Source organism: Ranitomeya imitator, chromosome 4 (assembly GCF_032444005.1).
Source record: "Ranitomeya imitator isolate aRanImi1 chromosome 4, aRanImi1.pri, whole genome shotgun sequence".
NCBI classification, from domain to species: Eukaryota; Metazoa; Chordata; class Amphibia; order Anura; family Dendrobatidae; genus Ranitomeya; species Ranitomeya imitator.
The window spans coordinates 35,763,449-35,787,421 of NC_091285.1; the positions used below are offsets into that span (position 1 = coordinate 35,763,449).

Below are 23,973 nucleotides of genomic sequence, written 5' to 3' on the forward strand. Positions count from 1 at the left end.
TCTCTTGATGAGCTTCAAGAGGTGGCCGTTATGCGCTAGAAGAGGAGAGGGCAGAATGATGGGGACGATTTCCCCAATACAAAGGCCTCGATTAATCAAGACCTGTAATTTTCATTAAGAGGCAAACGCCTTTCAATGAATGGAGTGAGAAGTGCAGTGGCATGCGATGCTCCTGGCCAGAGATCTCAATCCAGTTCCTGTTGGAGGTGTTGGTAAGCGAACAGCGCTGCTCGTCATGAATTTGCTCTTGTCCTGCCCCAACTTCGTACAATTTGTCACCTTGTTGTAGCTGGGCAAAAATGTTATGAAAACTCCAAAAGTCAAATATTTTAGGCAAAATCTTGTCTTGCGCAAAAATGTTGACGCTTTTCAAAGCTTTTTATGCCACAATTTTGGTCAAAAGCTTTGATGTACTGGGTCTAAACATCTCAGTTTTTGTTTTCTTGGGTTTTTAGAGCAAAAGATAAGAAAGGTAAATTAGAAGCTATGGAAACGTTCGCCGCCCCATTCTCCAAGACACGGTAGATAAATTCATGTAGTTAAACAGGGTCTTAAAATGATTTAGACTGGTATTTAATCCAGGGAGACCATATTGTCAAGAAAGACTTGTGTTCACTATTCGCCCAGTTTGTAGGGTCTTAGAACCTGTAGATCTCATTGACTTTGTCTATTAAGTCTTGGTAGCTACTCGCCTGGGTTTGCACTTAGATTTAGTGGAACCAAAGTTTCGGCTGAGTAATTATACTCAATCTGGAGAGGGAAATAAGTGGGTGTCAGACTCGCTAAAGCAATCATTTCGAAGGTCAGTTCAAGAAGATAATTTGTGACTTCTGTGACTTCGTGCTTGAGTTGAGACTAGAACGATTTGACTAGTAAGCAAGACCACCAGATATGAAAATAGGAACCTTTGTGACTTTCTTCTTCAGCTGAAATTATTTGTCAAAAGTTCATGCAGAAATAAGAACTCAGTGATGTGAATTCTCTAGCATTTGCTTGGCTTCCGAATCCGAAAGTAATTTATCACGCTCTTTCTCCCAGTAAACAAAAATTTAAAAAAAAGGTTTGGAGGACGGGGAGCCGATTATGAAGTTATGATATAGGTTTAAAGCTCTCTAAGTTTAAAGGGAATCTATCAACAATTTTTCGCTGCCCTATCTGAAAGCAGCATGGCGTAGTGGCAGAGACCTAAATTTCAGAGATGTGTCACTTACTTTACTTGATGCTGTATTATCGATTAATTAATCCACTAATCTGAATACTGAGCTGTACATTACCCCATCAACACCACTTATTGGCTGCTTTCTTTGCACACTGTGCATAAGCAGAAAGCTGCCAATCGGTGGTGGAGGCGGGGTTGGACTAGATGGCAGGAAGTCAAGTAGTCCTCTAGTGATAATCTTCTGCTAATATAACTATGATTTTGTAAATACTACAGCAAGCAGTCCAGTACAGTGGCAGGTAAAAGTTTGGACACCCCTGGTCAAAATTACTGTTATTGTGGACAGTTAAGCAAGTTGAAGATGAAATGATCTCTTAAAGGCCTAAAGTTTAAGATCAAAAAGCACTACCCAAGATTCTAAATCTCGGGGCAAGAAAGGACATATGTTATAAGTGTATTTTAAAATATTCACTCTTTATTGTAAATCCATATAAAAAATAACATAAAAAACAAGCAGGGATTTCCCAAATATAGCAAACCAATATCATGTAGACTTATACATAGGAATATATGTTCATTAGATGACCCATAGAATGTAGAGATATGAGATTGAAAGGTAAGAGGAAAATAAAGTGCTAGCTGCAGAACTAGATATAGTTATAAAGTTAAGTGCAAGTGCCTCTATATTCAAGGAAGATTTCACTATCTATGGTTGATTTTCATCAATGGATCACATTCATTGAGGTAAGTAGCATGATCTTTTAAAGGTTCATAGTCTCTCTAAAGTGTCATATGTTTGAACTTACAGTTATATAGTCTGCATGTATAAGGGCTACCACCACGCCACCGCCGTTTGGCCAAAGCTTTTTCCAAGGGGCGGATGCAAAAGTTTGGCCATCCTTACAAATTTGTGTGCTCAGATAACTTTGACCACGGTTTCAGACCTTGATTAGCCTGTTAGGGTTATGGCATGTTCATTATCATCGTTAGGAAAGGCCAGATAATTCAAATTTCCCCTCTTTATAAAACCCCAACTTCTTCTAACCTTGTGCCAAAATACTGCAATCATGGTTCTTCTAAGCAGCTGCCTAGCACTCTGAAAATGAAAATTGTGGAGGCCCACAAAGCAGGACAAGGCCATAAGAAGATAGCAACGCGTTTTCAAGTTGCCCTTTCTTCCGTTCAAAATGTAATTAAGAAATGGCAGTTACCAGGAACAGTGGAGGTCAAGATAAAGTTTGGAAGACCAAGCAATATTTCAGCGAGAGCTGCTCGTACAATTACTAGAAAGGTAAATCAGAACCCCTGCTTGACAGCAAAAGACCTTCAGAAATATTTAGCAGACTCTGGACTTGAGGTACATTGTTCTATTGTTCAGAAACACCTGCACAAATATAGCCTTCATGGAAGTGTCATCAGAAGAAAACCTCTCCTGCATCCTCACCATAAAATTCAGCATCACAAGTATGCAAAATAACATCTAAACAAGCCATATGCATTTTGGAAACAAGTCTTGTGGACCGATGAGGTCAAAATAGAATTCTTTAGTATCAGTGTATGTGTGGAGAAAAAAAGGGCACAGAATTTCAAGAAAAGAACATTATCATTATTATTCGTGAACAGAACAGAATTCGTCATCTTTCCCCATCTCACTCGGCGTCCCCAACGTGGACTGCTCACTCTCCCCAGTCCTAAAAGCTCTCTGCCTTGGAGTAACCCTTAACTCTATTCTTTCCTTCAAACCGCATATCCAAGCCCTTTCCACTTCCTGCTGACTTCAACTCAAAAATATTTCACGGATCCATACATTCCTCAACCAAGAATCTGCAAAAACCTTAGTCCATGCACTCATAACACCTCTATATACAGTTGATAACACAGGATCCACCAATCACAATGGGAGATATCACAGCTCACCTTCTCCCCCTCCCTTCACAATGACTTTTACACGTGCTCATTAGATGCTGCAATACAAACATAAGTTCAGTGTCTATTCAATCCAACAACTAACTGTCACTATATAAGTGGTCATAACCATGGATGCCTAAGCTACTGCAATGCCCTGCACATGGGGTGAGCGACATAGATAATCAGAAGAACTATACTCTATTTCTAATTGAAGGTATTGGCTAATATTTTTTAATATTACATCTACTACATACTAGGATAGGATCTTGGAGATTGCAGTACCCCTTTCAGTCTACCTTAAAAAGTAAAAAACTATGAAAATAAACACAAAAAAATAATAAAAAATATTGAAAAAATGACTTCATTCCCGCTTTATATAAAATATGCATAGCGCACTGATAAATATCAGACCCAAGCACGCAACATAATAGCTCTTCAATATGTAATGTGTTATCTGCGACCGCTATATAAATGTTACAAAATTTGTATATTTAAATAAAGTCAGGGGAGAAAAAAAAATAAAGATGTCATCAATATTTTATGCAAAAGTTGTCAAATATTAATGGCCGCGCATAGAGTATCATAACGCATGCAGAGTAGAGCGCCACACATAAGCATAATCTCATCAATTACGCCTAACTGCTTTTTCTCCTTTTTTTTTTTATTGCTTAGGTTCACTGCTGGGATATAATTATTAGCTGGCACCGCACTGAATATTCCGCCGCTCATCATCGAAGACAATCACTCTGTTGGCTGGTGGAGGCAGAGGCATCGTTTTTATGACGCTTGCATCATCTGTGTAATGGCCAAGGTTAATCATAGAGCGGACGCCGATAGGGTGAGTAGCATGCTTCCAACAAATGACAGCGTATTAGTATCTGTGAAAAACAGGTCCTTCGAGAGGGACTCGCGAGGCCACGTTGGAGAATGAGGTTAAACCAGACGTCTACTAACTGCGTACGGCACAACATTAAATTATGGCTTTATCCACCGGTGTCAGAGACAAATCTAGAAGACATCTAGTTGCTATGGCTCATCCTTAATAATGGCTGCCGGGTCGGATTTATTTCCATCATTCATTCGTAAGAATTAATATCCTTTGGCTAGAAGAAGAGAGATTACTTTACTGAGTAAAGGAGCCATCTTGTAAAAATTTCGGGCTCTAAAATTTTTTAAAGGGGTCAAACTAGTAAAAGGAAATCTTTCAGCAGGTTTTTGCTATGTAATCTGAGGCCAGCATTAGGTAGGGGTTAAAACACAGAATTCAGCGATGTATCACTTATCAAGCTGTGTGCTGTCGTTTACTTACACCAAAGGTTTTATCACTAGGACGTTGCTGTGACAAGCTGGTGGGTGGGCACTCATCTGACTCCGCCCCTCCTGTGATAAGCAGCTCACAGTCTATAGACAAAGGGGGCGGGATTCGTTTTCTCAGCTCTGCTTCATGCTAAATCTAACAACTCTGATTGTGTTAAAACTGCTCCAGCCTCTAAACTAACTGTTATATCATTGGATTCAGGGTCTTGTTGACTACACCATGCTGCTCTCAAATGAGGTAAAAAAAAAACCCTTGCTGACAGATTCCCTTTAAGGATTCCTTTGGCAGAGAAAGTAGTAGGAGATTATATTGCAAGTTACCAAAGGTGGCAAAAGATTTTGTTTAGAGCATGGAAGCAAAAAAACTATGAAAAAGGTACTTTGTCATACTTTTTCATTATTTGGACTCTACTTTGGATAAGGTCTCTTCAGTGCCCACTTTCATGATATTACTGCTGTATCAGGATTAGGGATGGGCGGACCGGTGGAAGTTTGGGTTCTGGTACCTGATCTGAACTTTTTAGAAATTTCTGTTTGGGCACCAGAATAGTACCTGAACTTTCGCCAGAACCTGAACCCCATTGAAAATATGGTTCCCTGAACTGGTAAGAAAAGTAATAAAAATCTCTCTCGACGGGCTTACGCGAACACTGCATCGGACTTCAGCGTGATCGGTGATCAGGCCCGAACAGTCACTTTCCGGGCTGAACACCGAACATTTCTATTCAGGTTCACCCATCTCTAATCAAGATACAACTTCACCACTTCCCTTCAGGCCTTGCATGTACCCATTAGGCAGATGCCCTGCTATACCCAGGCCCCAATGGTGCATTGGTATGGGTCCATGCAAGCCCTACCCTTTTGTCGGTTGAACCTCTCTTGGTCACTTTGGTAGTGGTTCTTCTTGAACCACTGCTTGTCAAATATAAGAGCATGAGTGGCCATTGGTGTAGAATGCATCTTTGTCCTTTTAGCGAGCCTGCCTCATTCAGTCACCCCTTCATGGTCACTTTTTCTCTTAGCTACAGACCTACTTTGCTTTGTTCATCCAGAGTTTATGACATCTTTTTAATAGTTTTTTATTTTTTTATTTATTTAAACTGAATACCTCTTGGACTTGTCGCTGCTCCACTGAATCTGGAACAGTTTTTCTTTTTCTTCTTCCCTTTACCAAACTGGGCGTGTACCATAGAACTGATCTGTGGGCGTGGCAGCTGTGTTTCGATTGGTGGGCATAAGAGGAGAAAAAAGAAACGCCCAGGGAGAACTTCTGTGGTATACGCCCAGCTGGTAGAGGGGAAAAAGTTTGATCTGTCCATCTTTATTTCCGGAGGCCATTACATTAGAAAGGAGGGGCATAGAAGAAAAAGAAAAACTGTTCCGGATTCGGTGGAGCAGCAGCATTTGGAGGAGGTATTCAGTTTACATGAAAAAATCCAGTGAAAGGTCCACTTTAAGACCAGGATTAAGTACTTGATAAGTGATGGAGGGGTGACTTCTATGGTTGAAGTAAACATTTCCATCTTTTTTGTCAGAGCCGTGGTTGTTCTGAGGGAGAGTAAGTCAAGCACAGATTATTTTAATAGAACTTCAGAATTCATCATCTTTCCTCCATCTCACACGACCTCCCCAACGAGCCTATCCATTACAGTAAACGGCTGCCCGCTCTCCCCAGTCCCACAAGCCCGCTGTCTTGGGGTAATCCTTGACACTGATCTCTCTTTTAAACCACATATCCAAACCCTTTCCACTTCCTGCCGCCTCCAACTCAAAAATATTTCACGGATCCACACATTCCTAAACCAAGAATCTGCAAAGACCCTAGTCCATGCCCTCATCATCTCCCGCCTTGACTACTGTAACCTCCTGCTCTGTGGTCTCCCCTCTAACACTCTCGCACCCCTCCAATCTATTCTAAACTCTGCTGCCCGACTAATCCACCTGTCCCCCCGCTATTCCCCGGCCTCTCCCCTCTGTCAATCCCTGCACTGGCTCCCCATCACCCAGAGACTCCAGTACAAAAGCCTAACCATGACATACAAAGCCATCCACAACCTGTCTCCTCCATACATCTGCGACCTCGTCTCCCGGTACTTTCCTGCACGCAACCTCCGATCCTCACAAGATCTCCTTCTCTACTTCCCTATTATCTCCTCTTCCCACAATCGCATACAAGATTTCTCTCGCGTATCACCCCTACTCTGGAATTCTCTACCACAACATATCAGACTCTCGCCTACCATCGAAACCTTCAAAAAGAACCTGAAGACCCACCTCTTCCGACAAGCCTACAACCTGCAGTAACCACCGATTGACCAAACCGCTGCACGGCCAGCTCTACCCTCACCTACTGTATCCTCACCCATCCCTTGTAGATTGTGAGCCCTCGCGGGCAGGGTCCTCTCTCCTCCTGTACCAGTTGTGACTTGTATTGTTCAAGATTATTGTACTTGTTTTATTATGTATACCCCTCCTCACATGTAAAGCGCCATGGAATAAATGGCGCTATAATAATAAATAATAATAATAATAACTTCTTCCGGTGTCTATAATTGTCTGCAGTGTTAACGTCATGTTGACGGCACAGCGACCAATCACTAAGCTCATTAGCTTTCAGTGTCTCATGCATTCATCTTGCCAGAACCTCAGCAGCTCACTGATTGTCTTCAGCGCTGTTAATATGCTACAGATCATTACAGAAACTGGAAGCAGCAAAGTCTCAGCGATGGACCCAGGAAAGGGGAGTAAAGAATGTTTTTTTTTTAAACAAACTGCATAACCTCCATAAACTCTACCATAACACAGTATGCAGCAAGCTCATTAGCACTACCTAGTGGCGGATCCAGGTTGCCAAAATGCAGTCATCACAAGTCACGTTCCCATGGAAGACCTGGAGTTAGACGATCATATTGGGTAATGAATCGCAGGTCTTATTTACATATAGTGTGATTAGTGTCCCATATTACATTGATTTAGTTTCCTCTGGTGCTGAAGAAGTTAATGACCCTTTTTATACTGGTCAGAATTGGGCAGCTCCATTTCAGCTGCTTCTGATCTGGTCATTACCTCCTCCTATAAAAACTAGTCAGACCTTCTTGTCCCTGCCGGTGAAAGATTTGTCTTCCTGCGCTGTGTGCTAAAGCTAAGTGGTTGGTTTACCTTACATTTCTGTCCCATGCCCCATGGAGTGGGGAAGAGAACAGATCAGGGTTTAAAAGGAGCATAGTAAGGTCGGAGACTCAGGCCTCTCTACCTTCAAGAGTGACCCCGGGACAGGAATAGTTAGGGTCCCAGTTCTAAGGACAGTTTGAGGCCCTCCATTCTTAACTGAAGAAGTCACAGCATGTCAGCAGTATAAAAGATAGGGGAAACAAAGTCACCTTAGGGTAATTAATGTGTTTTGGGTTGAGTGAGTGGTGTTGAATTTCAGTCACTGAATGTTATCTACTTCCATGCCACCCCCTGCTCAAAAAACGAGCCTCCAGATCTCGCATTGCCTGTCTATCTTTATGCCAGTAATATCATTTTCATGTACTAATTAACCTCACTCACGGTATGGTTGTGATAATAAAAAGCTGCAGGGATTTCACACACTGTTATCCTCGTAGTCACAGATGCTTTGCTCTACCATCCTCTCTTTACGCGTATATTCTCACCTCGACGTGCGCTGCCAGGAACCACCTGGAATCCGAGAGATTCCTCCATCGTTCCTGAGAATCTCTCCCAACACCCTGACACAATACAGACAATGCAGTTGTATCCGAGTCTCCCCCCCAAATGAAGGATACATTTAATCTAACCGAACAGAAATGTATCAGCACAAATGAAAAACAGATTTGCTCTTCTCTGACAGAGGATGCCTCTCTAGGATTTTATTATACGTTGCCTACATCATGGGTGTACTTATTTTGGTTTTGCATGAGCTGTAGGGAAACCAGTCTGTGTCCCCATTCATTCTCCACACCAGGTGTGGGACCCTGATTCCAATGACATATCACTTACTGGGCTGCTTGGTGCAGTTTTGATAAAATCCCTGTTTTCTGTGCTGTAAGTGTAGCGGTGCTGTAAATGCTGAGCTGTGTATAACCCCGCCCACATCACTGATTGGCAGATTTCTTTGTACATTGTCTGCAAACTGCCACTGAATGGTGGGGGGCGGGGTTGTACAGATCAGCTGGACTGCCTTGCACCCAACACCTAGTCCTGCAGTGATAATCTCCTGCTCATAAAACACGGATTGAATTGAAACTACAGGTAAGCAAGTAACATATCCATGGCATCTGACTCTGCCACTACATCATCTTCCTCTCAGATTAAATAGCAAAAACATAATCGCATAATCTGAGACCAAAATAATGTAGAGACAGAGACCCTGATTCTAGCAATGTGTCACTTACTGGGCTGCTTGTTGTGTTTTTTTCTAAACTTACCATCAGTGGATTATCACAAGAGGACTAGTTAACCATATTCAAGAGCATTGTATAATTTCACTCCCAACACTGATTGGAAATTAGAAAATAAAGACATTGGCTAGGATATACTCACATTTTTCAGAGTGTAGATTCCTTCCTGTGTATGGTCTGCTGTGTCTGCTCTTGTTCCCAGTCTGCTGAGTAGTGACCTTCAAATGTCCACTCCCTCCCTTTATCACCTTGTATGTGGGGGGTGGCTAATCAGTGTCTAGACATGTTTTTCTGTGGTGCAACGCATGCGTTCACAAACGCATGTGCTTGCGAACGCATGCGTTCACATAGACAGCAATGCGTTTTTTTGCCGCATTCCTTCCGCTAACAACCGCAAATCTTTCTAGGCGGCAAATTGACGCCTCTAAAATTACTACATGTAGCGTTTACTGCGCCAAACCGCAGGCGACGAAACAACGCATGCGTCGTCAAACGCGGCAAAACGCAACCGATCACAGACACATGTGTCCCTAATGTTAAATATAGGAATACATGACACATGCGGATAATTGCGGAAGAAACGCTGCGTACACAACCGCAAATGTGAAACCAGCCTTACACCGTGATAGATATATATGTATTTATTAGTGATGAGCGAGTATACTCGGGTGACCTCCGAGTATTTATTACTGCTCGGAGATTTAGTTTTCATCGTGGCAGCTGAATGATTTACAGCTACTAGCCAGGCTGAGTACATGTGGGGGTTGCCTAGCAACCACTTCACTACTCTTCACTAGTATTTATATATATTCAGTGAAGTTCATGTTACTGTATTCAATAAACGAATGGTAATGTTTGACTGAGAAAGACAACCTTTGTCCATATGCCCAAATACGAGTTGTATCTACATGGTAGATGGAATCCCCAGATCAGAAACTGGGTTGTACAGCTTTATAACCTGTGAAGATTGTGCAAAAGCATCCCTTGCCAGCTCCACTGTGCTAGCACCCAGGACATCAGCTGAGCTAGCTGTAAGCAACAGACTGGCCTGCCAAAGATGTATGGTTTAAATATAAGCTGTGATGCCAGTCACTTTTCACGGCAGAGCTGTAAGTCAGAGTGGTCAAGGAGTCCAAGGTCAGAAGCCAAGAGGGTACGTCATAAACAGAAGGAAGATGCAAAAGTGTAGTCAGGTAACGTTCCGAGGTCAGAGTACCAGGAGGATAACTGATCAGAGCTAAGTGGGTGGATGGTCAAATCGAAGTCCAAGTTCAGGCAACAGATCAAGCATACAGAACTCTAGGCACCTGAGAACAAACCTCACAAACTGATTGTATGTCTGGCCTAGGTCTGGGAGACACAGCTCATTTAAGAAGCATGGCAATTACCTGCAATAATGAACACATGCAGACAGACGACGCCTCACAGATTGGATATTCGAGCAGTCAATAAACACATTGACAGCTCAGCATGCCCCTGTACAAGACTGGATGGCCAAGCTGTCATTCAAAGTACCTACAGCTTCAGCACACCCCTGTACCAGATTGGACAGCCAAATTGTCAGTAACTGCATCCCAGACACCCTGAGGGGTGGAATCGTGACTTAAGCGCTGAGATGTGAAAAGGCTGGATATATGACATTTTGACTTCATTACCGCTATATATAATATAATTATAAAATGAAGGTGCTTAGCTCATAAGTTGGCCAATTCCTGAGAGCCCACCGGCCATGACAAGCCATAACTTTCTTTGATGGGACCCTAAACCTAATAATTATCAGAAATGCCTCTCCCAGGCTAAAATCCTACAAATATAAAGAGCAAGCAGTATCCACCACCACTAATTAAAAACAGCTTTGGGCCCTTTACACAGGACAGTATTTGGTCAGTATTTTGCATCAGTGTGTGTGCATGCCAAAGCCAGGAATGGAACTTACAGAGAAAAAGTAAAATAGAAAGACTGATACCTGTTCTGTGTTGGAGACACTCCTGGTTTTGGCATAGAAATCCTTATGTATTATTTCTAAACACTCTTTTTCGGTGATCACTTTGTTCATACTGCACCCACACAAATTATACACCATTTGAAAGGTAAACTTACCCTCTTCAACAAGAAAATAGCCAAACAAACCACACATCCATGATGTGATCACAAGATACAGTTTAAACATTAACTTTCATAAACCTGCAGTAAGGAAAAATGACCTGCAGGTGGCACCACACTACCCCAAAGCACACTACCACAAAGCTGCTAACAGACATTACAAACAAATCCTAACATTTGCCTTGGGGGCTTTCCAGCATTCCGAACTCCTTGCCTAGCCGATGTCAGGCACATTGGAGGATTGCACACTTCACTGCAGGTGAGTCACATATGCAAACACATTTGTAAACATGCACTGCCTATTCAATTGAAAACTTGCTCAGTTTATACTCCACTGACACACACAAATGATACACCTTTTCAAAGGTCAAATTACCTGCAGGTGGCATTTGCCTTGGGGTCTATTCAGCTTGCTGAAGTGCTTGCCCAGCCTATTTCAGGAAAATTTAAGGATTGCACACTTCACTGCAGGTGAGTCACATATGCAAACTCATTTGTAAACATGCACTGCTTTTTCGGTGATTACTTCACCACACACACAAATAATACACTATTTGAAAGGTAAACTTGCCCCCTTCAGCAAGAAAAGACACAAACAAACCACACATTCATGATTTGATCAATAACTACAGTTTAAAAACTCATTTTCAGAAACCTGCAGAAAAAAAAAACAATAACCTGCAGGTGTAACCACAACCTCAAGACATTTTTTTAGCCTCTACTTATCAAACCAATTTATTGTATTACCAATCTACATATGTAAACACCTTTCTGTGTTCATCATCTCATTAAATACATTAACATTTGACCAGCTTGATTTTCCTGAAATTGCCTGCAACCCCGACAACCAATGTGCAAAAATTTCGCACAGGCCAACTAGTACTGATGAAATACTGATCAAAAATACTGATGTGTGAATGGGAGCTAAGGCTGAGGGGAGGAGATCAGTCACACTTATACATGTCTACGGGGCCATTAACTTGTCTGTGATTTTTGGAGATGTCCGATTTTGATCTGAGAGTCAGAACGCACTCTGCCACGCAAGGTCAATGGGTCGATGAAAAAAATTGGACTGCACTCCGATGACATGCGAATGCGGTCTGATTTTCACAGACTGTCAATATTGAGAAGGTGGAGATTTTTTTTTTTATTTCTCCACGTACAAGAAAAACTGATGACACGCGCACATCAGGAAACAGGAGGAACATGCTGGGAGACCACGCCATGGGGCTTGAGCGGTGAGTAAGCCGATGTCCCTGCACAGAGGGAGAAGGGGACACCATGCAGGGATGTCGGTAGCAGCGCTACAGAGGCTTCCTGAATCCTGGCTCTTTATTTGTTCATAGCCTTCCCACAAAGCCGTAGATAGTTGGCACAATTCCCGACACGACCCCTCCTCTGCCTTAACACCCGCACATCCAACACACAGCATGGTAGAAACTCACGTGACACAGACAATCCACACTCACAGAGAGCACAGTGCTGCGGTATTAAGAATGCAGCGAGTCAGTCTTACCACTGCAGCCAGGCCGGCTCTATCTCCATAGTGCTCTCCACTAAACCGGTGCTAATGATGATCAGGCTCAAGCTACTTTAGCTCTAGTGGTCTAGAGGGATGTGTCTATGGACAGGGCAGCTGACACCGTGCCCCCTGAACCCTCGGGCCTCATAGCTGTCACATAGTCTTCCACTATGGGCGGTACGCCACTAGTTCCGGTTGCCCCCACTTTGCTACATAAACCTCGTGACTTTACATAGATGACATCAAAGTTATAGAATATTGTGAGCAGAATGGTATAAACCTACAGATGTAGAACCAATAATAGGAAAATGCACATGAAAAGATAGAAGCTGTGCCCCATGCAGCAGCATGCATATCACAGGCAGAGTACAAACTCCAGTCAACTCCAGGGAGGAGCAATGATAACCTGTTGGCAACAGAGATGAATGTATTGTTTCGATGCATGCCAATTTTTTCAAAATTCAACAATATGACATGTCACATTCTAAAACGAGAAGACTTAGCCCTTAGATCCCAGTCTTAGCCTCTTAGCTAGCCAAATCTCATACTTTGCACTGAAGAGAGGCAATATCCCGAAACACCGTGCCTGAAAATTGAGATTCTCATTTGGGTTTTATCCTGTCATATTGCAAGGCTCGTTAAAGGGTCCATATTGACTTGTAAGATTGCTACTTCCAATAGGTGGTGCTAGAGTTCAAATCCTCTTCCTCTCTGAAGAGACAATTTGTATAACAATCTGACATTCACTATGCACGGATCACCTAAATGACCACCGACATGTTACACACTGTAGAAGATTGTATCAACCAGGGAAGGATCACATGACATCAGGCACGACCATTCAAGCTTCATCATAATGCTTTGAAGCACTTACATCACAAGGTAAAGCACAACCAATCAGTTCAGATTATGGTAGTCTGTATAAAAGCATAAACAGGGAATGCAGCAGACATCTTGTGGTAAATCTGGACAGTGAGAAGACGTCACATCTTTAAATATATGGAGAGAAATCCGAATAATACAGATGAAACCGTATAGGTAATTTGTGACAACACAGCAGTGCAGAAGATTAGTGCGTGAAAAAAAGAGTATGCAGATTTAATTGACAAGGAGAAAGAAATAGGAGAGTCACTGTGTCTGTGAGGCAGGAGAGTCACTGTTTGCAAGGCAGGGTCATGGAAGATAGCTGGCAGCTACTGCTTTCTTGATCAGTATGGGCACAGTGCCGCTACACTTCAATCGCTCATACACGGCTTTTTTTGATATTCCAAAAAATTGGCCATGTCTGACTTACGTCATTTACAGGAACCAATAAAATAAACAATAAAATACACAAGAAGAAGAGCGGTCGCTGACGCTCAGATATCTAAATTATTCAGATACCAACACAATATTAGATATCATGATTGCCAAAGAGAAATTATAAAAAAAACAAAAAACAGTTTTTTTCAATCTTTGGAATTTCCCTTTAAGATTTGCATTTGGGTAATGGCGCCTCATCATTTTAAACTATGTCAGGTATAAAAGGTTTTCTTGCTTGGTAATATTCAGCAAAATCCTTTCCGGCAGGTTACAGCAGCTTTATAAATTGTATTTAGGGCAATTTTCCTCTCCCTGGAGCAGGCGGAGCGCACTTCCCGCAGTCTTTATCTGATATTATTGCTGAGTAATAGGCTTTACGATCTCGGTGTGCGCTAGGGCTCAGCTTATTCCATGGCATGGCCGGACATCATCGTCCCGTCACTAACACCTTATGTACAGCCGTTTCCTCCATTGTCTAAAGTCGTTATTGTCAGGGTAACGTGAATTTCTGTTGATCGGTGAAAAAAAAAAAGGAGTGGCAAAATTGGAAATTATCGATGGAAATGTTTGCAAAGTGCATGTGGTTAGGAGTCCACAGCGCCTGGGTAACCGTTACAATGCAAAATCCCTTCTAGGCTGCACTTCTAAGGGTTGCTTAAATCTAATTTCTTTATGTAGTCAACTAAATCACTCCTGTACAAGCAGAGACAGACACCATGACATCAAATTCACTAGCATTATTATGTAGAAGCTGTATGCAGTGAGCTCAATAGCTCCCCCTAGTGGCGGCCACATGCAGCATGCTATTTTTTTAATAGCACCAAGTTTAAAATGTGCAATTTTCAATTTTGCGCTATTCCTACTGCTCCCCTGAGAATTCAGTTGTTTTTTAATTCGACATACGGTTCCAGATATATGGGACTTTTTATTTAGTGCCAATTTTTATGGTATTTTTTAAAAAGGGGGTGGCTTACTGGATTCCTCGGGGGCGTGGCTTACTGGATTCCTCGGGGGCGTGTCTTTAGACTGCTGTTCATAAATACCCGTTTAGTATTAGAAATTAGCACTAAATAAAAAGGTTCATATCTCTGGAACTGTATGTTTATGTTTAAGCAGGGGGTTTGAAGCTCAGTAACTATCAAGAAATAATGAGAAATTAATTAGCACAGTTTTAATCTATATACATAATATATATATATATATTTATTAAAGGGTTGACACTTTAAAGGAACCTGTTTTTTTACCCCAAACTAGTGGCATCTAAGCAAAGTCACTATGAAGGAGATGTAATTAATATCTTTGCCTTTATTGTAGAAAAGCCATTTTCTTTTTATCAGAAATCAGTTGCACAATTTTTATGCTCATGAGGCGCGAGTGCATCCCGGCTGACTCTTCACGTACAGGACTCCTGTCTCTCGACCCTGGCTCCGTCCCTGGCGCCAGTTATTGACTGATAAGTCTGTATTGTCTCAGTGACCTGCCTCCACTGACTGAGGTCTCACACAGGAGATGTCATTCCCCGGGGGCGGCGCATGTGCAGTGAGACCCTGATGACATTGCAAGGGCCAGAGTATCCATCTGCACATGCAATGCCCCAGGGAATGAGATCTCAGGGGGTGGCGGAGGCAGGTCACTGAGACAAGAGCCAACTATCAGTCAATGGCCGTAGATTGGCGATGAGCAGAGAAAGAGTAAAACATAAAAGACACGTGTAAGTGCATCATCAGCCCCACTGCATTTGCAGCTCATTAATAAGAAAAATATGCAAAGGATTTCTAAAAACCAGGAAATCTTGTGCCTCCAGTCACTGATTGACAGTTCGCTCTTGTCTTAGTCACCTGCTTCCTCCCCTCGAGATCTCAAGCAGGGACGGTCATTCCCTAGGGTGCTACATGTGCAGTGAGGTCCTGGTGATGTTTTGAAATATCAATCTGCATATGGAACACCCCAGGGAATAACAGTTTCTGCGTGAGATCTCGAGGGGGAGGCAGGTGACTGAGACAAAAGTCAACTGTCAAACAGTGACCAGAGGCACAAGATTTCCTGGTTTTTAGAAATCCTTTGAATAATTTTCATATTAATGAGCTGCAAAGGCTGTGGGGCTGATGATGCACTTACACCTGTCTCATATGTCTTCCTTTTTCTCTGCTCATCGCCAATCTACAGCCATTGACTGACAGTTCGCTCTTGTCTCAGTCACCTGCTTCTTCCCCCCCGAGATCTCAAGAAGGAACTGTCATTCGCTAGAGTGCTGAAGGTGCAGTGAGGGCCTGATGACCTTGTGAGATATCGATCTGCGCATGCAACACCCCAGGGAATAACAGCAGTTACTGCGTGAGATCTCGGGGATAGGAGGCAGGAGACAGAGAGAAGAGTGAACTGTCAATCAATGACTGGAGGCCAGCGATGGGCAGAGAAAGAGGAAGAGAGACTAGAGATTTGTAAGCACAATCCCAGCCTCGATGAACTTGTGGCTCATTAGTATGAAAACTAAGCAAGGGATTTCTAAAAAATGGGAATTGCTTCTGGAATAAGGGAAACTGATGGATCTCAAACAGAACCTGTCATTACGTAGGGTGCCTCATGCACGGTGAGGTTCTGATGATGTTGTGAGACATTGATCTGTGCCTGCACCACCCCAGGGAATGACAGTTCCTGCATAAGGTCATAGGGGGAATAGGCAGGTCACTGAGACAAGAGCAACTTGTTAGTCAATGACCGGAGGCCAGCGATCGACGGAGAAAGAGGAAGAGAAACAGAAGATTTGTAAGCGCATTCCCAGTCTTGATGCACTGGTGTCTTTTTAGCATGAAATTTGTGCAAAGGATTTCTAAAAATTAAAAAATTGATTCTAGAAAAAGAGCCTGGGATCTCTTTCAGGAACCACTCCCTGGGGCAGCGCATGCGCAGATTGACAGAAACTTATTGCGCATGCGGGAATGATGGCGCATGCATGATATATGTTGCAAGGGGACAGGCAAGAAACTGCCGGAGGCCTTTTTACTTAGTGCTCACTTTTATGGTCTTTACCAAGGGGGCATAGCTCACAGGGTAATTAAACAAAACAGCTAAAGACACACCCCAAAATAATCACATGAGCTACACCCCCTTGGAAAAAGAACATAAAACTTAGCTGTAAATAAAAAGACCTATATCTCCAGAACCACTTGGCTGATTTTAAAAAAGAAAAAAGCGAAAGACTCAGGGAGGATGTGGGAATAACAGACGATGAAAAGCTGGGCACTTTTAGTGACAGGTTCTCATTAATATAAACTGTTCCATTATGCAGTGCAGAACGGAGGATTGCATTACGGGAGATCAGATGAGCGGCTCGGGGTGTGTCGGGTGATGAGCTGTTTACATGTTCCAATAGGCACAAGGACACATATTCTTTTTCATTTTTCTGTTGCAAAACTCGCTGTAGATTCCCACAGATGGTTGCAAAGTAGCTGAAAAAATGTGTTTTCCTAGATTATTATTATTCTTTTTTTGTCAGGTCCCTTAATGTTACTGCAGCTAAATAATTATGTTGGATAGAATTCTACTAGAATGTTACCATGGCAACTGCAGTCCTGACAAGACCGAATGCACACAATGAGGGTGATATCATATGAGACACATCGATTATGGAGGTTATTGTATACGAAGTACACAATGCTGACTGCTGATATGGGGGTTACAGGCTTCCAGATGGGGAAATAAACAACACCCGAAGAACAGTCCAACACGGTAATACTCACTGCATACTATACCGCCATCACATCTACACATAAAGGCATACACATAGAAGGTGGGATTCCTCCGCAGAAAGAAACCCCTTAAAAAATTTACAATTTTAGCCTTAAGGGAGAGGTGATTTTTGTTGTTTCTTTTAAAATCCTCTATTACCAAACGTTTTTGTTTTGCGCTTTATGTTAATGTGGCATTATAAGGCTAGATTCAAATGGCTGACATTCACAGGCCAAGTTATTATTATTATTATTATTATTAGCGGCCTTCAGCTCGATCTCGAGCCATGGCAACTTTATGGTTGAACGTTCTGTAGGAAGATCGATCTTGTGCAAGCCTAGATAGGTCCACCATGGTCTTCTCCTCTGGTATCTTGATTGTATCAAGCCACTGGGTTGCTGGTCTTCGCATCTTCTTGTTCCTTCCATTCTTCTGACCATGATATCCTTCTCAAGCGATTGCTCTCTTTGTATGATATAGGCAAGTCGTAGTTTGGTGATCTTACCTCAACAGCATCATTTATGCCTATATTCCTATTAGGTTGTTGAGTTTGGACCAGTAGACCTATGGCTGGACCAAATATCACTGTCTATACACGGATAATGAATATTGGATTTGTTTTATTTGTGGGTGGTTTTAATATTGTCACTGGTGACATTTTTAGGAATCAATTACTAATTGATTAATTAAAAAAATGGACAAAAATTGAGACTCATCTGTTAATGCAATGGTTTTCCTTGCTGTTATTCGAATGTGCACATTGTAAATTCAGACTCAAGTAGACACATATGGACAGAGGGAGAATAGAAACACATGTGAAACTAACCAGAATTTGTGTTAAGCCTAAGATTCCACAAAGTACCCACCTTTTACTCTGATGACAGCTTGCCTAATCCTTTGTATTTTCGCAATCAGCTTCATCAGATCATCGCATAGATTGGTTTCCAGTTAACAGAAATGCTTCATTTGTGGATTCACCAGCCTTCAGAAAGTGCTTGCCACCATCAGGTGTGTTTAGCAGAGGAAGTGTTGGTATAAAGATCCATACAGTGCTGAACCCAATTCCATAACTGCTTGCATGCCAGAATATGGTAAGAACTACACAACTAAGTAAAAAGAAGCTAACGTCCACATGCAAGTCAGATAGTCTGGAAAACTGCAAAAACATCAAGGTATCCTCAAGTGCAGTCATGAAAACTATCAATTGATATGAAGCTGGTTCTCATGAGGACTGCCCCATGAAAGGAAAACCAAGAATGACCTGTGCTAAAGAGGATAAGTTCATCAGAGTTGCCAGCATCAGAAACTACAAATTGACAGCACCACAGGTAACTGCCTCATAAATTATGCACATACATCAAGTAGCAGACACATGTCAACATCACATGTCTAGAGGAGACTGCGAGAAACAGGTCTTTATGGTCAAATTACAGAAAATAAACCACTACTGACGACTGCAAACAAAGAGACTTGTTTGGGCCAAGCAACACAAGGACTGGAGATTACATCAGTGGATATCTGCTCTGATGTCTGATGAGTAAGACTTGGTACCAACCACTATGTATTTGTGAGAAGCAGAAAAGGGGAGGATGGTTTTGACTTGTGTGGTGCCCACTGACGAGCATGAAGCCGGATCTGTAGGGGTACTTTGCTGGTGACATTATTGGTGATTTTTCCAAATTCAAGGCATACTTACCAAGCATGATGACCACAGCATCCTGCTGCGATCGCCATCCCCTCTGGACTTGTGTTGCAACAGGACAATGACACAACACATATTTATGCTACATATGAGCTATGTGACCAAGAGAGAGAAAGGGAGGGAGTACTGCGTCAGATGACATGACCTCCACAATCACCAGATGTCAACCTAATTGAGACAGCTTGGGATAAGTTGGACACCGAGAGAAGGCAAAGCAGCCAACAAGTGCTCAGCACCCTTGTGAACTCCTACAAGTTTGTTGGAAGCCCTTCTAGGTGAATACCAAATGAAGCTGCTTGACAGAATGCCAAGTGGGTGTAAAGCGGTACCTCAAAGTAAAAGGAGGGTATATTAAGGACTCAAAGGTTGAACACATATTCTGGCTTGTTTCACACATGTTTCTTTACTTCATATGGGTTCTTTCATGATTTTGATGCCTTTAATCTGAATCTACAATATGCACATTCCAGTAAGAACAGGGAAAATCATTGTATGAACAGGTGTGTCTAAACGTTTAACTGGTTCTCTAAATATATGCATTTGTGTGTATGTTTTAATTTCACAATTTTTATAGTGGCATATGAAGGTTTGGGCACCCCTGGTCAAAATTACTGTTATTGTGAACAGTTAAGCAAGTTGAAGATGAAATGATCTATAACAGGCCTAAAGTTGAGATGACACATTTCCTTTGTATTTTAGACAGATAAAATATATACATTTTCATCATTTACATTTTAAAAATTCCGAAAAGGAAAATGAATCAATGCAAATATTTTGTCAGTCTGCATAGTTAGTGCCAAGTAGCACCCTCTTTTGAAAGTAATAAAGCTTGTAAACACTTTTTATTGCCAGCCAAGAATCTTTTAATTCTTGTTTGAGGGATTTTTATCCATTTTTCCTTGGAAATTGTTCCTAGTTCTGTGAGATTCCTGGGTCGTCCAGCATGCTCTGCTAATGTTCAGATCAAGGGACTGTGAGGGCCATTGTAGAACCTTCGGCTTGCATTTTTGAGGTCGTCTATTGTGGATTTTGACATGTGTTTAGGATCATTATCCTTTTTTTAGAAGCCATCCTCTTTTCAGCTTTCTTACAGATGGTGTTATGTTTGCATCAAGAATTTGTTGAAATTTAATTGAATCCATTCTTCCCTCTACCCATTAAATGTTCCCCTCGCCATTGGCTGCAACACAAGCCCAAATCATGATTGATCCACCCCCATGCTTAATGGTTATCGGGATGTTCTTTTCCTGAAATTCTGTGCCCTTTTCTCTCCACACATGCCTTTGATCATTGTGGCCAAAGAGTTCAATTTTAACCTCATCAGTCCACAGGACTTGTTTCCAAAATGCATCAGGTTTGTTTAGATGTTCTTTTGCATACGTCTGAAGCTGAACTTTATGGTGAGGATGCAGGAGAAGTTTTCTTCTGATGACTCTTTCATGAAGGCCAAATTTGTTCAGGTGTCTCTGAACAGTAGACCAATGTATCACAACTCCAGAGTCTGCTAAATCTTTCTGTAAGTCTTTTTCAGTTAAGCAAGTGGGCTCTGATTTGTCTTTCTAGTAGTCCTACTAGCAGCTCTTACTGAAATTTTGCTTGGTCTTCCAGGTCTTATCTTGACCTCTACTGTTCTTGCTAACTGCCGTTTCTTAATTACATTTCAAACTGAGAAAAGGGTAGCTTGAAAACTATTTGCTATCTTCTTATAGCCTTTTCCTGCTTTGTGGGCCTACATCATTTTCAGAGTGCTAGGCAGCTGGTTTGAAGAACCCATGGCTGCTGTCTTTTGGTACAAGGTTATAGGAGGTTGGGTTTTTATAAAGCCGGGAAATTTGCATCACTTGGCCTTACCTAACAACTTCCTAATAACAGGCATATTAAGTTGCTATGAACTGACCTGAGTTTCAGTAGTGGTATTGCAACAACTAGGAGCAGCACTGGCATGTAGCGTAGTCAGGAATCAGCCAGAGGTCATTACAAGGGAGCAGCAGCATAGTTTGGACCAAGCAGCAGGTGGAAAAAGAGCTTAATTAAAGGCTGGAAGCTCAATAATCTCACAAGGAAGGAAGTGAAATGCAGGTTTAAGCATGGTTTTCAATCAGGAGATTACAGGGTAGGGAACTCAGAGTGGAGACAATCAGGGACTCAGGATGGAGACAATCAGGCACTCAGGGTGGAGATAATCAGGGACAACACAGGTACTAGTATCTGGGCTAGCAAGAATCTGTCCAGCAAGCTGAATATCTAAGAGGGAGGAGCTGCCACCTGGTGCACTAGAGCTGCTGTCCTGACATAAGATCTGAAACCTTGGTCATAGTTATATGTTAACACCAAATTCCAAGGGTGCGAAAACTTTTGCATCAGCCCATTTTCCTTTCTGTAATTCTTAAAATGAAAGTAATATTAACTATATATATATATATATATATATATATATATATACAGTGGGGCAAAAAAGTATTTAGTCAGTCAGCAATAGTGCAAGTTCCACCACTTAAAAAGATGAGAGGCGTCTGTAATTTACATCATAGGTAGACCTCAACTATGGGAGACAAACTGAGAAAAAAAATCCAGAAAATCACATTGTCTGTTTTTTTAACATTTTTTTTGCATATTATGGTGGAAAATAAGTATTCGGTCAGAAACAAAATATCATCTCAATACTTTGTAATATATCCTTTGTTGGCAATGACAGAGGTCAAACGTTTTCTGTAAATCTTCACAAGGTTGCCACACACTGTTGTTGGTATGTTGGCCCATTCCTCCATGCAGATCTCCTCTAGAGCAGTGATGTTTTTGGCTTTTCGCTTGGCAACACGGACTTTCAACTCCCTCCAAAGGTTTTCTATAGGGTTGAGATCTGGAGACTGGCTTGGCCACTCCAGGACCTTGAAATGCTTCTTACGAAGCCACTCCTTCGTTGCCCTGGCGGTGTGCTTTGGATTATTGTCATGTTGAAAGACCCAGCCACGTTTCATCTTCAATGCCCTTGCTGATGGAAGGAGGTTTGCACTCAAAATCTCACGATACATGGCCCCATTCATTCTTTCATGTACCCAGATCAGTCGTCCTGGCCCCTTTGCAGAGAAACAGCCCCAAAGCATGATGTTTCCACCACCATGCTTTACAGTAGGTATGGTGTTTGATGGATGCAACTCAGTATTCTTTTTCCTCCAAACACGACAAGTTGTGTTTCTACCAAACAGTTCCAGTTTGGTTTCATCAGACCATAGGACATTCTCCCAAAACTCCTCTGGATCATCCAAATGCTCTCTAGCAAACTTCAGACGGGCCCGGACATGTACTGGCTTAAGCAGTGGGACACGTCTGGCACTGCAGGATCTGAGTCCATGGTGGCGTAGTGTGTTACTTATGGTAGGCCTTGTTACATTGGTCCCAGCTCTCTGCAGTTCATTCACTAGGTCCCCCCGCGTGGTTCTGGGATTTTTGCTCACCGTTCTTGTGATCATTCTGACCCCACGGGGTGGGATTTTGCGTGGAGCCCCAGATCGAGGGAGATTATCAGTGGTCTTGTATGTCTTCCATTTTCTAATTATTGCTCCCACTGTTGATTTCTTCACTCCAAGCTGGTTGGCTATTGCAGATTCAGTCTTCCCAGCCTGGTGCAGGGCTACAATTTTGTTTCTGGTGTCCTTTGACAGCTCTTTGGTCTTCACCATAGTGGAGTTTGGAGTCAGACTGTTTGAGGGTGTGCACAGGTGTCTTTTTATACTGATAACAAGTTTAACCAGGTGCCATTACTACAGGTAATGAGTGGAGGAAAGAGGAGACTCTTAAAGAAGAAGTTACAGGTCTGTGAGAGCCAGAAATCTTGATTGTTTGTTTCTGACCAAATACTTATTTTCCACCATAATATGCAAATAAATTGTTAAAAAAAACAGACAATGTGATTTTCTGGATTTTTTTTTCTCAGTTTGTCTCCCATAGTTGAGGTGTACCTATGATGTAAATTACAGACGCCTCTCATCTTTTTAAGTGGTGGAACTTGCACTATTGCTGACTGACTAAATACTTTTTTGCCCCACTGTATATATATATATTCCCCCTAAAACGCAAAGGAAATGTGTCAACATTAGGCCTTTTGGAAATCATTTCATCATGTTCATAATAAACTGTAATTTTTCCCAGGGGTGCCTAAACTTTTACATGTCACTGTATATTATATGTGAAATTTTTTAATGGAAAAAAAGAAATATATATATATATATATAATTACTAGATTGTGGCCCGATTCTAACGCATCGGGTATTCTAGAATATGCATGTCCCCGTAGTATATGGACAATGATGATTCCAGAATTTGCGGCAGACTGTGCCAGTCGTTGATTGGTCGAGGCAACCTTTATGACATCATCGTCGCCATGGCAACCATTATGACATCTACGTCGATACTGTGCCCGTCGCTGAATCAGAAACGTGAGATGTCTACGTCCTTTATGACATCATCGTCGCTGTGCCCGTTGCTGATTGGTCGAGGCCTGGCGGCCTCGACCAATCAGAGACGCGGGATTTCTACGTCGATGCTGACTATCATATAGTCACTTCAAGTGTGAGGTGGTCCCTAAAAAAAGAAAGGTTTTGCACTGGTCCACTTTTAACCCTTATTCTAAAAAAATTGTGTTTCCAACATTGTGCTGATGTAAAGTACACATGTGGGAAAGGTTATTTATTAACTATCTTGTGCGATATGACTCTCTGATTTAAGGGCATAAAAATTAAGAGTTTGAAAATTGTGAAATTCTCAAAATGTTTGCCAAATTTCTATTTTTTCCACAAATAAACGCAAGTCATATCAAATAAATTTTACC

The 23,973-nt window shown here is 41.9% G+C and overlaps 1 protein-coding gene across 4 annotated transcripts in view; it reads right to left on the reverse strand.

Annotated features, from left to right (window-relative positions):
* Nucleotides 1-23,973, reverse strand: part of GRIA1 (glutamate ionotropic receptor AMPA type subunit 1) — a 315,034-nt gene that overhangs the window by 164,529 nt on the left and 126,532 nt on the right. The gene's annotated exons all lie outside the window — the stretch shown is intronic.